Source organism: Gopherus evgoodei, chromosome 14, assembly GCF_007399415.2.
Source record: "Gopherus evgoodei ecotype Sinaloan lineage chromosome 14, rGopEvg1_v1.p, whole genome shotgun sequence".
In the NCBI taxonomy this organism is placed as follows: Eukaryota; Metazoa; Chordata; order Testudines; family Testudinidae; genus Gopherus; species Gopherus evgoodei.
The window spans coordinates 30,565,277-30,579,955 of record NC_044335.1 but is presented as its reverse complement, the minus strand read 5'-3'; the positions used below and the strand labels follow the sequence as shown (position 1 = coordinate 30,579,955).

Sequence of the window (14,679 nt, the reverse complement as noted above, 5' to 3'; positions counted from 1 at the left end):
AAAAGATATTAATTAATTAACCTCCACCTAATCACATGCTTTCCCCTAGTATTGGACCCACTGCAACATCTTTTACCTTTATAGGGTCATAGGCCAAGGCCAGAAGGACCATTGTGATTATCTACTCTAATCTCCTGTATAATAGGCCACAGAACTGCCCCAAAATCATTCCTAGAGCACATCTTCTAGAAAAACATCAGATCTTGATATTAAAAATTGTCAGTGGTGGAGAATACACCAACACCCTCGATGAGTTGTTCCACTGCGCACTCCGGTGGATCAAAGCAAGTTCAATATAACACGGTTTCACCTATAATGCGGTAAGATTTTTTGGCTCCCAAGGACAGCATTATATCGAGGTAGAGGTGTACCTAAATTCTTAACATATAGGCCTTTACAGACAGGCCTGACTACCTATATCCTAACACTCCAACCTGCTGCCCCCACCCCCCTTGTTTTTCTTTTGGGATCCTCCTGCTCAGGTATTCCTGGAAAAGCACAGGACATATGGTGACACACATCCTGATAGGGGCAGGCATCAAGGTGGAAGGTGTCACTATTCCATCTGTCCCACTGCCCCTTGGGTAGTACTGTGCCCTGCACCTTCTTTTGTATGGGCAGACCACACCTATTCCAATTAGTGTTCCAGCTTTCCCGTTAGAGTGGGCCCGAGAAGGTTCGGTCTAGTACACTGGGGAAGGAAGGCTTACCACATTACTTAGAGGTTATAATTAGTGGCTGTTTTCTAGGAGGTTGTGCCCCCCCTTGATCATTTCCATATACAATGTAACAGAAATACAGTTAATAGTACACCAGCTGCTATGATAATCCACAGCAGCACCAAGAGTGCTGACTACTGCAGTATGGTCCAACATCCTGGCCACCACCAAAACCACTGCTCCTCCTTTGATAGGGTTGAAATTTTGTCAGCACTATCCTGTAGTGTTTGTTGTAAGTGTGTCCAACTGTTGGCGCTTGCAGCAAGCTGCTCTTGTAATGCTTGTGTACTTTTGTCCATATTGTGTGTCCATTGAATAGCCACCGTGAAATTTGGTATTGTCCAAACCAATTCAACTACTTGGTGTGGCATGGGGTAGTAGATGCTAGTTCGATTATTTACAATGATTGAGTGCATTGACCCATTGGTGCACCATAATCCAGGTGGCAGAGTATAGACATTCATAATTTGATCATATAATGGAAGGATTTTGCCTCCTAGTGTTATATTGCAGGATTGCACACATTCCCAACAGAATACACCGTACCCCATAGACATTACCCCTAGATGCCCCCGCTTTGCAATAGGCCACTGATTCTGCTCCTCCAGTCTGCACATCCATATTCCTCCTCTGGATATACAACTGCTTAATGTGATGACAGTTCAATTTACCCCATTCCACCACCACCCCTGACCTATTTCTACGTGGCTCCCAACATGTTCCCCCTTCCATAGGGTCCAAGGGGACCACCTTATTTGCATTTATTTCCCATGGTATCATTGTAACAATTTCACAAGAACTGTCCCCGCAGGTTGGGGATGTTATTTTCCAGGTAGATGGGTATGTTTTCGCAATTGTGGATAAATATGGGCTAGCCTCCCAATTCAATACTGAAGGCCATTGTTCTGACCAAGCATCTCTCATAATATCCATTAACATTATTAACTGAGCATTTTGAATACCTACACACACTTATCCCCATGTTAATCTTCTGAAGCCATCTCCCACCCACATCACCAGGTCCCCTGCCCAGTGAGTTAGCTACAAGTTTACCTCTGCTGCTGTCCTCCATCCTGTGGCAACTGCCGATAGCTGCTGTGCCATTAATTCATTAATTTGTTGTTGAAACCTCACATTTTAGCTTACTAATTGTTTGGTTACCCACTCGTCCCCCAGATTCCACGTACCCAGCATAGTGTTCCCTGCTGCCCACAATCCCCTTTTCCGATGACAATTCCAAGTGTGTCCCCTCATCCATCAATTGAATTGTTGGTCCAATTCCCCAAGAGTTGCCTCCACCTCTGCCAATGTCACACAAGGAATAGGATATTGGTTCTGTGAGGGAGGGTCCCCTCCCTCTAGCACAGGGGCCGGCACCTTTCAGAAGTGCTGTGCCGAGTCTTCGTTTATTCCCTCTAATTTAAGGTTCCGCGTGCCGGTAATACATTTTAACGTTTTTAGAAGGTCTCTCCCTGTCTATAATATATAACTAAACTATTGTTGTATGTAAAGTAAATAAGGTTTTGCAAATGTTTAAGAAACTTTATTTAAAATTAAATTAAAATGCAGAGGCCCCCGGACTGGTGGCCAGGACCCAGGCAGTGTGAGTGCCTCTGAAAATCAGCTCACGTGCCGCCTTCAGCACATGTGCCATAGGTTGCCTGCCTCTGCTCTAGCAGTACCTCCATGCTACCCCTACCACAATCCAGGTTATCCGTAGCCCACACAGGGATGTATTCCCACCCTGCCGTGGGTGGTGGGAGGGCATGTGCCGCTTTAATGGTCATAATGGCTGTCCCCATAGGAATGATATAGCCCTGACTGTCCTGTCTGCCCCAGTAAACACATCCGATTGGCTAAATCCAGTACAAGTCCCAGTTTGTGTAAATCTCCTGCCACCAACAGATTAAGCACATCATTACAACCCCACATAATCTCCCCTTTCCCCCAGATTCCTTTGATCTGTCCCCATCTCAGGGTTAACTGTCTCCCCCCTCCCGTTGCCCCTACAATTGTCACAGTTCCTTCTGAGGGCCTCCCCTGCCCTCATGTGGTTAAGCTGATGGCTGCTCCAGTGTCTATCAAAAAATTTCTCATGGGACTCCCTTCCATCACCCTCTGGACCATGGGGTGACCAGATGCACCCCATCCTAAACTGAGAACATGGACAGGATGTCTCCCACCTCTGTCCCTCCCATTGGTTTGCAAGGGAGCCGGGGGTCCTGGCAATGAACCCATTCCTGTCTCCATGCAAAATTGCGTGTCTGGCATTTCAGGCAGTCCCAGTCTCCTGGCCTCCAGGGCCACTTTCTCCCTGATCTGATAAGATCTTGGGTAGTCAGTTCAGCCTGCAGTCTCAGGATCTGTTGTGCTGCCCGCTTGTCCCGGACTCCCCTCACCCAAAGTCACAACCTCTCCCTCTACATCCTCCCCTCTGGGCTGACCCAGTACTGATACCCTGCTGTAATAACATGGACTGGCTCTCCCTCACCGAGGCATCTGCCTCCACACGTCTGCCTGTTCCAGAAACTGGGGTAGCTGATTGGGAGCAAGTTCAGGGTGCTGCAACCTTAAGTGCCCCATGAACTGTGCATTGCTCAGCTCCAACCATTTCTCCAGCAATTCCACATCCTTACCATGCTCCACACCCTCACCAGCTCCTGGTGCCCCTGTCTGGGGTATCACCCATGGACCGTCCAGGGGATCCACCCAGCACCGTGCCCATGCCTGTATGCGATTAAGTGCCTCCCACTCTGTTTCCCCACGGATTTGCTTTATCTTATTTGTCCCCGCAGTATGAGAGTACAAGAGTACACCCCAAACAACTGTTTTGCCACCTGTCCAGGGATTAGAAATGGGTGCACCAGTCCTGCCACATCGATTCCCTGTCCCAAACGACTAGACCATATGATCACCTGGTCCTCATGAGTTAGACCCTCCATCTCCCTGCCCACCTCCACTAGCTACAGCACAAACTGATCCCAGTCATCCCAGGGTATCTTTCCCAAATGGCCCAGTACTGCTTCCTGGTCCTTCAGGGACAACGGGCAGATTTCTGCCTCTTCTACTACTTGTGGGGCATGGTTCGCCAACCCCGCAACCAAAGCCACTATTACTGCCTCCTGCAGTTCCTTCCGGGTAGCCTCTCTTGCAGGGGCTGTAACTGTGGGTTGACAGCTTACAATGTCCACCAACAGTGGTGGGTACAGTGTTTTTTCAGGGTAGGGTGTTGGACCTGGCTCCAGTTCCATTAGTGGGGGTGGATGTTTTGGGGTCCCCAAGTCCATTGCCCCCATGTTTCCATTAATACAATTCCTCCTCTAAGTCTCCTACTCTCCCCAGCAGTTCATCCCTCTCTCGCCAGATTGCCTCACAAGACTCCTCTGTCCGTGCAGCATCCTATGCTTTCAAAACCTCTACCGCTAACACAGATTTTTCTGTTGAAATCCGTTGCTGATCCACTTTCCCCTCCAGATCCTTAAGGTGTTGGAGGAGATTGGCTTCCCTTTTTAGCCAGTATGGCATCCCAGCACACAAACCTTGTAATACCAGTCCCTTTTCCCTACACTCCTTTCCTTGGGGTCTCCCAAAACCTCCCCCATCTCCTTCTTAATCTCATCCCAGGTGGACCCCTGCACCTGGTATGGGCCCTGATTCTTTCTTATCCATTTGTTCAAAAAATCCATTACCCCAGCTTGCCAGAACCTGCAATGACCATCATGAGAGTTTGCCATACCCTCTCCAAGTGGACTGTTGGGGATGAGGACTTACAGGCTGCCACTCACCTATCTGATGCGATGTAGCTGAGTCACAGCACCAAGATGTTAAAGGACTTATTCCTTCACCCTCCCACTTCCCTGGTTCGTCTCACGTGAACAGAGAGCAACAATACCCAAAGTCCGAAGGTGCAAACAATTCAATGTTTATTGGGGTGACCTTCCAGCAAGCTTAAATCCAAGCTCCTTTTTCCTTCTTTTTCAATCTCAACTTACTTCCTGCTTGCCCCTAATTTATATAGTAATATTCTCAGCTCTACCTTAACCAATCATTGTACTGAAATTTACCTAACCAGTCCTAACATATTGTAACATGATTAGCTAATCAATTATATCCCACCACCTTCATTAGCTTACACCCAGCCAAATGAATTATACAGCAGCCAGAAACAATCACAGAACCAGACAGAGACCATGCAAATAAACAATAGCAAAGTGAGAACGATAATGACAAAACAAGACAGACATGAGGCTTTCACAACTACATCTGTAAAGACAGAAGGGTTTTGCAACGATGTCTATTGATAAGTGAGTTCTTGCCAAAGAGAAAACTATCAAACTAAATTTCCTTTTATGTCTTCTAGGCTCTTCCCTTTCTCTGGAGGTGACAGATCGGGTCACCTTTCTAAGAGCCCCTGAATGCCTTATTTCAATGAGACTGGTTTGAAATGTGAGGTCATGACTATTCGCTTTCCCATTTATGGCTGCTTCCACTGCTTAGCCAAAGTCCTTAGCTTAAGAACAGGGCCTCAGGCTGTGTCAGTGAGAGAAGGCCCTTATACAGGCAGACGGCGATTCTGATTCTCTTTTATACCTCTATAACTAGCTAAATGCTAAACATACATAAATTCTTAATGTACAAGCCTTTACAGACAGGCCTGACTATCTATATCCTAACAGATTCGGGGGGATTGGCCACAATGGAGCCTCGTGGTCTGGATCAGGGAGGAGACGTTTTTATGCCTAACGTCTCCGTCACCTCCTTCCTGAGAAGGCCCCAGGAAGCCAGGTGGCCCCTAGCCCCATGAGCCTCCCTTGTGTAGTATGGGGCTCCCCGTACACAGGGCAGAGGCAGGGCTTTCACAGCCCCACCAGGGCATCGGGACAGGGTCAGCTCTCCCAAGCACCTGTACTGGCCCAGGTGACTCCCAGCATTGCAGCCTGAGCTCACCACCACGGCTTCAGCATCAGGCCAGGGCCCAGCAGGAGGGACTAGGAGCTACTGGAACCTCTGCACCTGCAGGGAGAGACCATCACCCCTGGGAACTGAGGCACCAGGGGAAGTTGTGATAAACCGATTTCATGTGGGCAGTACCAACACCTGTTCCCCATGACATTGCGGGGAGCTGGGATGCCCCATTCCCACCCTCCCGTGAGGCCTGCCGGGGCGCTGAAGAACAGTGCAGAAGAAATGACTTTACTAGCCCTCTTTTCTCTGCATCACGGGGGGTGGGAGGGGGGGAGACAGGCTCAAGTGTCAGCGGCCCAGGCTCACCTCTGTGCTTCAACTCTCCCACAACACCCATGTCCTTTCAGATGGTCCCAGCTAAACAATCTCATGTTATTAAACTATCCGGGTTCCCCACCCTATCGTTATGACCTGCTGGCCTCACCCCACACACGCTGGTCTCAATGGCTCCTGCCTCAGCCTAGAGTGGGCCCCAAGCAATGCAGTTCAGCGCCCAATCCACACTCCCATGGCCTTTGGGGCTGCGCAGACCCAGAGTGTGGCACAAGCCGCTCTTTGACCCCCACTCCCATATTATCTCCTGCAGCCAGGGGCCAGGCTGGTCTGCTCCCTCTCATGGAGGGTATCAGAGAGGGGAAGCAGGGATCTTTTCCAGAGGCCTCTGCCTCTCTGTGTAACAGTAACTAGGGCGTGGGGGCTCAATTGCCAACAGTTGCATGCAGGGAACTCATGGGAATGAGCTGCTGCCTCCAGCTCAGGCCTTTTCCTGAGATGTGCCACCTGCTGAGGGTGGGTGGCCACCCTAAGAGCCAGTGATCTAGCAGCTCTTCATAGCCCAGCCTTGGCGTTTGGTGTTCCCTAGTGCCAGTTTCTCAGTGGGTAAGAACTAGGGAAGTCCCGGTGAATGTGCAGTGCGTGCTACTGATCTGTACTACAGCTGCAGCCCTGCAGCAGGAGAGAGCCTTGGTTATGAGGAGTCAACACCAGACTTTATCGCAACATGAGGATCAGACCAATCGCTCAGGAAAGTGCTGCGAAATTATCACGCGGGGCCCTTCTGCCCTTCATGTCGAGGAGTCTGTAACTGTTACCGGCTGCAGCAGGGCGGTTCCAGGCACAGCACCCACAGAACAGTGCTGCGTCAGTGATACTCTCACCTGCCCCCAGCATTGCGTGTTGTCACAGCAATGGGCGGGGACGGGGACAGAAAGGGAGGAAAGGCGTTCAGGGGAGGGCTTGAGCCGGCTGGGGGCAGAGAGAGGCCTTTTCTAGGGGTGCATGGAAGGGTCTGACATGGAACAGGATGCAGGCGGGGCAGGCAAAGTGGGGAACAGGCCTCCGCTAGCAAATGTGCAGAGAAAATGGGCTGGGCCTGGGCTATTTGTTTAGTTAGATTTATGCAAATACTAAATTAAGGAGGCCGAGCCATATGCTCCAGGCACCCCTGTCCTCAGGTACAAATGTACAACAGGACTAGCAAATGCAGCAGTACAACTTAATATGCCTAGACAAAAATGACATTAAAATTCAGCAAACGGTAAGAGGACGTTAGTAAGTCAGGGCAATCGGCATGATAAGAGTGCTGTAATTATCCCCAAACTGAGCATTATAAACTCAAGAAATTCAGAGTTAAAGTTATACTTAAATAAACCCAAACCGTTAAACACACAGTTAAGCCACCCACACGTGTAACTCTGCTCTGTAGTAAGACCATGCAAGTATGAGTCATGCCCTATGGTGTTTGTAGGCACAGCTCAAATGGAGTCTTACCAAACTGTTGGCTTTATTGAATAGTCTCCCTCCATGGTGGCCCTCACTCTAGGGCAGCGCTAAGGCTGTCTGGTGCCATCCCAGGGCATCTCTAGATCCGACCAGGCCTATATCTCTTATGTTTCATTTTAACTGAATTTCCAGGGTGGGTATAACCTAGGGATTTATAACGACACTAGCCCTGTAATGTCATTCACCCTAAATAATGGATGTGTATGCTGCACCTACCAACATTTGCTGACCAAAAAAAGTAGCTTAATTTGCATAAAATTAAACTTATTTGCATTGAGTGCTTGCTGGGGGCACAGAAGGCTTTTCCCAGGGACAAAGAGCCAGAGGGAAGCTGAGGGCAGAGGAGCAGGACTAGGACAAAGTGGAGAGAATAGGCCAAAGGGGGAGACAATCAAGCAGAAAAGTCTGGCCAAGTAGAGAATGCTTCTCTCCAGAGCCAACACTAGACCCCAAAATTCATAGATCTCACCATTCCTGCGCTGTCAGCCAATACCTGTAGAACCCACTGGCTACGGTGTCCCCTCCCCTACAGTGCTGTCCACACACAGGATGACAAGCTACTCTTGCTATCAGCTGCCAGGGGTCTGTGTGGTGGAGCTAAGGTGCCAGCCCTGCTGATGCACCATGCGGGGGGCTGTCATAAACAGATAGTTAAGGGTTAATGTCTCTTTTATCTGTAGAGGGTTAACAAACAGGAACCAAAAAACACCTGACCAGAGGACCAATTAGGAAACAAGATACTTTCAAATCTCGGTGGAGGGAAGCCTTTGTTTTGTAGTTTGGGGGTTTTGCTTTGTTCTCTCTAGGCTCTGAGAGTGACCACACATACCTACAGGCTCTCTAATCTTCTGTTTCAATTTTGTAAGTACAAAAGTAGAAAGACAGTTTAGTCTTTTTAATTTTCTGTATTTGCAACTGTGTATCTGGCTGGTAGAGTTTTAATGTGTATTTGAGTGAAAGTATTTTAAATTGTATTTCTGCTGGAGAAAGCTTTCTTTCTATTGTCTATAAGCTGAAAGACCCTGTAACTTTTTACCATCTAAATTACAGAGATAGCCCTTTTATTTTTTCTTTCTTTTTTATTAAAAGTTTTGCTTTTAAGACCTATCTGATTTTTTTCCCCTTGTTGAGGCTCAAGGGAATTGAGTCTGTACTTAACAGGGAAGGAGAAGGGAGGGGAAGGGTGGAATCCCTATGTTTTAGATTCATGGAGCTTGAATCTGGATTGCCTCTGGGGGAAGGTATCATTCCTCTCTGTGTGGTGATTCAAGGAATTGAATCACGGTGATCTCGTAGTGTACCCAGGGTGGGAAAGAGCTGGGAGGAAGAAAGGAAGGGGAAGGGAAATGGTTTATTTCCCTTTGTTGTGAGACTCAAGGAATTTGGGTCTTGTGGTCCCCAAGGAAGGTTTGGGGAGACCAGAGTTTATCAGGTACTCAGAATCCTGATTGGTGGCAGCCTATCAGATCAAAGCTGGTAATTAAGCTTAGGGGAATTCATGCTAGTACCCATATTTTGGACGCTAAGGTCCAAATTTGGGAATCATACTATGACAGGGGGTGTCAACATGGTGGGATTTCTAGGAAATTATACACACAGAAACAATGTTAAAAAGAACATTAAGGTGGCACAGGCAAGCACACAAAAGGTAGGAGATTCCAGGATTAAGGCTGCATGTGAGGTGGAGGAGCATGAGGGAAAGGTGGGTCTCCTTATAGCGCTTGATTACTGACCTGGAGTCTAGCCCTACCTCTGACAGAAGTCCCATGTGATGCTAGGCAAGTCATTATCAAGCACGTCACAGATGGTCAGTAATGGTGTGTGCCTCATTTTCTGGGTGCCCACCTTGAGATTTGGCACCTGATTTGCAGTAGTGCTGAGCACTCTGTAGCAACTACAGTCACTGGGAGTGCTTGAACGCATTAGGTGCTGGGAGTGTTTGAATATGTAAAGTGCTATAAAATGCTAAGTACTCTTAAAAACCAGGCCATAGGCATCTCAAAATGAGCTGGGGATAAGCCGCCCCCCCCCCAAATCTCACTGGCCAGCCTAGGGCTCCTCTCCACCCCCTGATCCCACCCACCAGCTCCTCTCTGCCCCCTAGTTGGACCCCAGCGTACCTCCAGCTAGTCCCTGCTTCCCTGTGGGGCCCTGCCTGTCTCCCTGGAGCTGAGCCACCTGGGACTGGTGCAGAAGCCTGGCCAGTCTTGGTCATTTTAGGGGGGAGGGAACAGTGTGGGGGGCTTGACTGGGCACCTCCAGCCAAGTAGGTACTGAGGGAGCCCGGCCGGGGCAGGACTAGCCTGGCTGATCGTGAAACTCCCAAGGGGCAGGAGTGATTCCGCAACCCAGGACCAGTCCTAGCTCTGTTGCTGGCTCAGCCCAGCAGATACAGACACCTCCCAGCAGGGCTGGGAGGCAGGGCTTGGGGGAGTGGGTCTCGGGGGCGGGGAAGATGTGTGTGTTGAGGCACAAGGGAATGGGGGTTCTGTGTGGGGCACTGGGCAGTTGTGTTGGGGTTGTGTGCTGGGGTGGTGATGTGCAGGGTGCTGTACATTTGTGGAAGGGGTGCTGGGCATAGCAGGTCTGGGGCGGGGCGCTCTGGCGATAGGGAGTTGGGGATGGTGGTGTTCGTGTTGGGCAAAGGAGGCTGTGTGGCACAGCATGGGCCCACCCCTGAGGGGAAGGGGCACACTGGCTGCACAGGGCCAGGTGGGCCACTGTGCACTTGGCAACTACCAGTTTGTAAACAGTGCCCTCGCACTGGGCTGGGAGCAGGGCCACCCCAGCAGTGCCATGCTCCATTGTCTCTGGCTGGCCCCTCGCTCTGGGGACTGACCTCCCTGCACCATGCTCCATTGCCCCCATGGGGACCACAAACATGTTTGGAGCCAGGCCCACAAAAAGTTAATCTGGCCCTGTGTGGATACCATAGTGATGAGTACCAACCCCGAGAGGAACTCAATTCTGTATGAGACCAGGGTGTGAAACGTGTGCAGTAAATAAGGTCTGGGGCCACTGACTAAACAACAACAAACCAACAAATTGAACAGCTGCTCACCCAGTGAGTGCTGGCCATCCTGTGCACGGAATGAGGAACGGGCCTGTTGAAAACGTACCATGTGACCATGCAATTAACTTAAAGACTAAATTAATTAAAGACTGTACCGGGGGCTGAATTAAGATTTCACAGACAACCTTAGTCCTGGAATTTCCTAACACTGATGCACTTAACTCTGCAACCTCACTAGCTGTAGGTAGTTTTTGTGTGTGCAATGTAAACACGTAACAGTGACATGGGGGAAGGGACCAGACTCATCCAGCCACTCTTCTTCTCTACTTAACATCACAGAGGGATCAGATAGACTTTTTTAGCCCTGGCCACTTTATTCCGCTACCATCAATAACCCCTCTTTCCAAGCTAGAGTTGGTTTTGCCTGTAACAGTAAAGCCATCAGCTGGCTGGACAGGGTGAAATGACTGGGGGTTGCAAGCAGTAAACTGAGCAGATAAAGCACTGCCATATAGCAGAGCAGCTCTGTTAAAAATCACATGGAACGGAGGCTGCAGTTCTGCTTAGCTACTTTTTTCCTGCTCAGTCTGAAGCTAGTGAGTTGATTCCTTTGAGTGAAGAGGAACCAATCTGTACTACACCGCACACAGGAACTAGGCAGCACGAGCAGACCAGGCCTGTCCTGTGTGCCAAAAGGCATAATTACACGCCAGTGCAAACAGCACTGCCTCCCCCAAGCAGGAATTGCTAATTCCATGGCATAGACTCAGGAGGCTGTAGTAGATAGAGAGCCTGGGGCCTGGTGCAAGGTCTGAACCAAAGTCAGCAAAAACCAGGCTATGAGCAAAAGTCAGGCCCTGTCATAATGATTCCTTTGCTTCCTGGGGTATTGGATATTGTTTAACGAATGGAGGAATATCTCCCTCCAAGGTAACTATGAACTGTACTTTTTCTGTGTCCAGGGAATTTTTAGCCCACACATTTTGTATTTCAGGCCAAGTTTCCCAGCCCTCCTGCATGGTTCTTTGGTTTTATCATCCAGCCCTAGAGCAGGGGTAGGCAACCTATGGCATAGGTGCCAAAGAGCTTATTTTCAGTGGCACTCACGCTGCCCTGGTCCTGGCCATCGGTCCGGGGGGCTCTGCATTTTAATTTAATTTTAAATGAATCTTCTTAAACATTTTAAAAACCTTATTTACTTTACATACAACAATAGTTTAGTTATACATTATAGACATAGAGAGCCGCTAAAAACGTTAAAATGTATTACTGGCACGTGAAACCTTAAATTAGAGTGAATAAATGAAGACTTAGCACAGCACTTCTGAAAGGTTGCCGACCCCTACCCTAGAGGGTTCAGATTAACCTCTTTTCCCCACGCTTCATGGTAAGAGCTTGTCTGAGACATGTATTTGGGAAATCAGTGGTTATTCCCAAATGCTTTATTGTTTCTGCTCCAATCAAATGTTCGCTCCCTTCAATGGCACACTTTTCCTGAACTGCATGTACACAAAACTAGGGTATCTTTCTGTTTATCCCGATAGTCCCTGCATTTGTACTGACTGTAACTGGTATGCATTACACATCTTCTACTATGGGAATCCCTGCCCCCGTAGCTAATAAAAAATTGACAAGCCCGTCCCCGACTCCAAAGCTTATATGGGGCCATCCCCAAATAACTACAGTCATGGGTTGTTGGAAAACGCACTCCGAGTCTGGGGAGGGCTGTCCTATGGCATTTGTTTGTTGGTGATGGGATCATTTAATACCACCGTCTGAGGCTCTGTTTTCTTATCTTTATTTCCACTGTCCCTGCTAATCCTACATGCTTGCAGCTGTGCCTGTAAATTATCAATCTAGCTTTTCAGAGCTCTACTCTCCTGTATCAACTGCCCCACTGGCATCCATTCACCATTTCTTCCTACTCCTCTGCCTCTACTCATTCCCCAACCTCTAACCCCAGCCTTGGGGAGAGGATCCATTTTTTCCACTGCTTTAGTTGTGTTTGCAGCTCATTTACTAGAGTTCCCCCTTACTGCTTCCCAGCTGCTTCTATTTTCCCCACACAGAGGCATGTCTGCCTTCATGCTCATACCTTGCTTTCATCCATTCCACCACACCTGAGAGCAATGCCTGTAACACAGCATCTTTTAAAGTTTCTTGTTCTAATTTCCCTTCCCTCAATGTATATTTGAATTCTCTCAGCTAATTGTGTGGGAGCCTTCCCAGGCCGCCTTGCAATTTTTGCAGCCATGCTGGAAGATAATGTAAAGTGCTGTTGTCACCCATCTAATCATCTGAGTAACATTATCGTCAAATCTAACAGCGCAGGTGCTTATGGATCCAATAATGTCCAAAGTAATGGCTTCTCTGCTATAGAAATACCTACTGCTTGCAAAATTGTGAACATTTATGTAGCCACACCAAAAACTCACTAAAATTTCCTGGTGGGTGGGGGGAACCTACAGCTCCCACCAGAGCAGTTAGCTCACTAATTTGTAATGTATCAATTCTAGGTGTTAACGCACTGACTCTAGATTTGTTAGTTTGGGGCTTTATACTCTCCTTCTCCCATGATTAAGGCTAAGATTTTGTACCAGATATTTTTAGTAAACATCCCGGACAGATCACGGCTTCCGTGAATTTTTCTTTTTTGCCCATGACCTGTCCATTACATTTACTAAAAATATCCAGGACAAAATGGGATCTGAGAGTCCCCACACCACCTGAAATGGGGCAGCTGCACAGGGTTAGGAACTGCAAGGTATCCCTGCCACCTGAAGCTTTGCAAGTCCCTCTGCTGCCCCTGGGGGCCAGGAGCTATCAGATGCCCCCACCTCCAGTGTCAGCAGGAGCTGCCAGGTACCCATGCTGCAAGCAGCTCTGGGGGCCCCCCACTGCCCATGAGGGCTGTGGGGTGCCCTCACCTGTGGCATCAGCCAGGAGCTGTGGGGTACCCACGCTGCCTGCAGCTCCAAGGGCCCACAGTGGCTAGAATCCTGGCAGTTCCCCCACAGCCAGCTGTGGGGTGCCCCTGCCACTTGTGGGGGCCAGGAGCTGCAGGGTACCCCTGCCGTTCACAGCTCTGGGGGCCTGTGAGCTCAAAGGTTCCCTCACGGGGGCTGGGAGCTCTAGGGATTCTCCACAGCCTGCGGCAGCCAGGAGCTCAGGACTATCCTAGCACTCACAGCAGCCAGAACCTGTGCAGCTTGGAGCTCCAGGGGCCACTAGAGGCAGCAGGGCTACAGCAGCTCCCTGCCCCCACAGGCGACAGGGGACCCTGCAGCTCCCAACCACAGACTGAAGTCAGAGGCTGCTGGAAGTCACGGATTCCGTGACTTGTGCGATCTTGTCACTTAATCGTAGCCTTACCCGTGATCAGTTCACAACCCATGTTGTCTAATGAAACCTGTTAACTATTGTGTTTCTTTGCCTATTCAATCTCCATTCTTTGGAAAGACCCATCTGAGTGTTCTTCCTCCCCCTCCCCATTTGCTTCTCCCATTCTAAGAGGTACCACTGTCTCGGTTTAGGTTTTGCCAGGACCTGGTTCTTATCATAAGGTGATGGTGCAGTGGCCCCTGCCCAGGATTGCTAGATAGGGGTTGGTCTAGGTCATTCCACATGTCCCCATTGCACCACCCACTCCATCAATCCCACGTTCCAATTTTTAATTTTGCTAAAGCCACCTTCTCCCATTTTTGTCCCCACATACCAGGTGCTACGAAAGTACCTGTAGTCTGTTCTTGCCCTCCTATAGTTATGCTGGGAGATGGCACTTTTTTGCAGATTTTCTATTGCGGTTCCCAGATTCTTATGCTTGAGCAAATGAAACAGAAAAATATCATGCATCTGAATTGCCTGATGCCCTGGCGTTCCAGTCTTTGACAGCTTGGGTTACTTCTTCTCATTTTGGTTACTTGTCCCATCAATTTTGTTGCATGTTGTCTTAGCCATCTCACAGCCATGGCAATAGTTTTCAATATTCTACCCTTCTTTTTTTCTTCTTCTTTTAGGCTACCATAGCCTTAAGTATTCCAGTTCACCTTTCCCCACTTTCTTTTTTAAACTCCTAGGGCCTGTCTTCACTTGTTACCCAGCAAGTCTATTCCTCATCAAACACTGTGGGGATTTGAAGGGAAAGGTAAGCAGGTTCCCTAACTCAGAGTTTTGTGTCATGTTAGATAGCAAGTCCTACAG

General features: G+C 48.9%; 1 long non-coding RNA gene across 1 annotated transcript in view; it reads left to right on the top strand.

Moving 5' to 3' along the window:
* Positions 1-11,752: 11,752 nt before the first annotated feature.
* LOC115634945 overlaps positions 11,753-14,679 on the top strand; it is a 3,850-nt gene continuing 923 nt past the window's right edge. Inside the window, exon 1 of the long non-coding RNA XR_003996479.1 lies at positions 11,753-14,658. This is a non-coding gene — a long non-coding RNA (uncharacterized LOC115634945). The remainder of the gene's footprint in view (positions 14,659-14,679) is intronic.